Genomic DNA, 3206 nt, shown 5'->3' on the forward strand with positions numbered 1-3206 from the left:
GTTTTAATTGTTGTGCTTTCGGTTTAAGAAGAGCGCATTCCAAATAAAATGCATTATGACAGTCCGGCTGCAGCTACAAGAATCAAATCAGCCCTTTGCTGAAGACAGTGCCGTATTTCTATGTACAAACTGTCTGAAAACATGATGATTCGTCTGATTTTATTATCTGTGATTGGTATGATTGACACAAGAAAGCAGATGAATCTACATTGGATCTGCAGGGACTCCTATCTTTCTCTGTTAGATTCACGGGCCAGTTTAAACTGGGGGAGGAGCTGTTCCCGGAGGAGGTCGGCCCTAACAAAATTAATGGTAAAATGGGCAGCGGCTGAGGCAGCTCTCAAAGAGCTGCAAAGAAGAGGGCCGCTGCCAGAGAAGGTAAGAGAAGAACTGAAAGTCTGATGATTGAGAGGAACAGAAAGGGGAGAAATGGGAAGCTCTAGATCAGTGGTGTCAAACATATTTGAACAATGATACAACATAATAAATAAGACATTATTTTGAAAATTAAACTATTTGCTAGAATATTTTGCAAAAAATTAGTGCGACTTACGGCACATTTATTCCCATCCACTTCATTTTCTGTGTCTCATGATCTAATGGAGAGTTTCTCCCTGCTCTAGAAGACCAGCAGGACACAGCCATGGCTGCTTGATAATAGCTTGAGGCATTCCCTCCCTGACCTCCAGCATTATGCAAGAGCTTATGGAGAGCGAGTCCATTTTGAGACCACAGAGCCAACGGGCCCCCCCACACACACAAAGGTACACACACACGTTGCGTTTCCATGTATTATGGGGACATTGCATAGGCGTACAGGTTTGAATACTGTATATTCTACCACCCTACACCTGAACCCCTAGACTTTCTGAATTTAGATTTTCAAAAAACTTCATTTTTGTATGATTTATAAGCTTGTTTCCTCATGGGGGCCTAAACAAATGTGCCCACAAGGGCAAAATGTACTGGTATTACTATCCTTGTGGGGATATTTGTTCCCCATAATGTGATAAATACCAGATACACACACACACTCATGAAGATCATGTGTCTCTCTGTTCCTGTGTCTCTGTCTCTCTGATTCACTGTCCAAGTGAAGATTCGGGCCCGCTCCTTTCTCCCCCTGAGCTCATCGAGCAAAAGGGAGGCCAGGGAGGCAGCTGTCCAAGCAGCCTTGGCTGTCCTGATTGGCGAAGAGGAAAAAGAGAGAGCGTTGACCTCTCAGGTACACACACGGTTGAACGCACAGCTTTTCAAAAGTATACTCCATTTGATAGTGCACTATAGAGATTCATCCTTGTTCAGTGTCTGCACTTTTTTTCTGCAAATGTTTGGCAAAAGTGGTAAAAATGTGTTGTGAAAGAGTTGTGTTTGTCTTTTAACCCCTCACTCATGCACTCATCAACACGGGCCTCTGAACACCAACCTACTGAAGATGGGAAATAACAGAGCACATGTGCGAGCTGCAGTACATTGTACACACTGTTACAAAAGCCACCACTGCCGCCACATACCACCAGCTCCACCCCCAGCACCAACTTGCCGCCGCCGCCACGTAACGAGGTAAGATTATTATGATTATGCAGAACATCTGTATCAAGCTTTTCTATCAGCTCTTTCATTCAGCAGACTCTTGTTTGCCAAAGTAGAAACAGTGAGTCTGTCTGTAGTTCAGAGTTTAGCTCGTCCTGTGATATGATTCACTTTCAGATCTGCTGCTGTGCAAATGATTCACTTGAGTTTCAATTTAATTTCAGACGGAGCAGGAGTAATGTGCCCCCCCCCCCCATAAATGTTTGTTTATTAAATCTTTTTTTTTTTTTTTTACACGTAATGCAGGCTTTTTTTGGCATCTTAACCTCTTTCACCCAATACATTTACTTAAAGTATACCCTAAGATTTTAAAATAAATATTTGAATGATGTATCACATTTGCATGTTCACGGTTATGTGTTGGCTAATGTTCACATGACATGCAGATAAACACAGTTTTTTTAAGTAAGTGTTTGATTGATGTTATTATTATTTTATTTTAATTTTACATTTTTTATACAGTGGGTACGGAAAGTATTCAGCGAGCCGCATTAGTGTGCCCCCCCCCCCACTAAATTTTTTTTTTTTAAATCTTTTTTTTTTTTTTTTTTTGACCGTTTCTCTGATCTTTATTTAAATAATGTGTTTGGCTGAAAGGATCCATTATCTTTGTCATTTGGTGCTTTAAAGGGGAGTTCCTAAGTGAGAAGAGGTCCTCACACACACACACACACACACAGACAGACACCAAACAGACGGCTGGTCGAGTGTAGTCACATTGCTTTGTCTGTCGCTATTGATCGGCGTTCATTTGCCAGGTTGTGCAATGAATGTATGAGAAGTGATGTAGGATAATCTGGTGATCATCACTGTCTGTCAGTGCAGTGTGAATTGGCCTTAAGGAACTACAAGACAGAGAAGCTCCGATACAGATTCAAACGTAAAACTGACATTTGAAAATCTCTAGTAATTTTGTGTTAGAAATCAAATTGTTGTTAGAAGCCTCATATAAAAAAAAAACAACTCGACCCCAAAGAACTAGTTAATTACAGACCGATCTCGAATCTCCCTTTTCTGTCCAAGATACTAGAAAAGGTAGTATCCTCACAATTATATACCTTCTTAGAGAAAAATGGTATCTGAGGATTTCCAGTCAGGATTTAGGGATTTAGACTGTACCATAGTACTGAGACTGCTCTCATTAGAGTTACAAATGACCTGCTCTTATCATCTGATCGTGGTTGTATCTCTCTATTAGTGCTACTGGAGCTTAGCGCTGCATTCGACACTATTGACCACAACATTCTTTTGAATAGACTAGAAAACTTTGTTGGCATTAGTGGAAGTGCATTAGCATGGTTCAAATCGTACTTATCCGACCGCCATCAATTCGTAGCAGTGAATGAAGATGTATCATATCAATCACAAGTGCAATATGGAGTACCTCAAGGTTCAGTACTAGGGCCGTTACTTTTCACGCTTTACATGTTACCCCTGGGAGATATCATCAGGAAACACTGTGTTGGCTTTCACTGTTATGCTGATGATACTCAGCTCTATATTTCTTCGTGGCCCGGTGAAACATCAATTTGAAAAACTAACGGAATGCATAGTTGATATTTTAAAAAAAAACTGGACGACAAGTAATTTCTTACTGCTAATTTCTGAAAAAA

Source organism: Sinocyclocheilus grahami, unplaced genomic scaffold, assembly GCF_001515645.1.
Source record: "Sinocyclocheilus grahami isolate Dianchi unplaced genomic scaffold, SAMN03320097.WGS_v1.1 scaffold2114.1, whole genome shotgun sequence".
NCBI classification, from domain to species: Eukaryota; Metazoa; Chordata; class Actinopteri; order Cypriniformes; family Cyprinidae; genus Sinocyclocheilus; species Sinocyclocheilus grahami.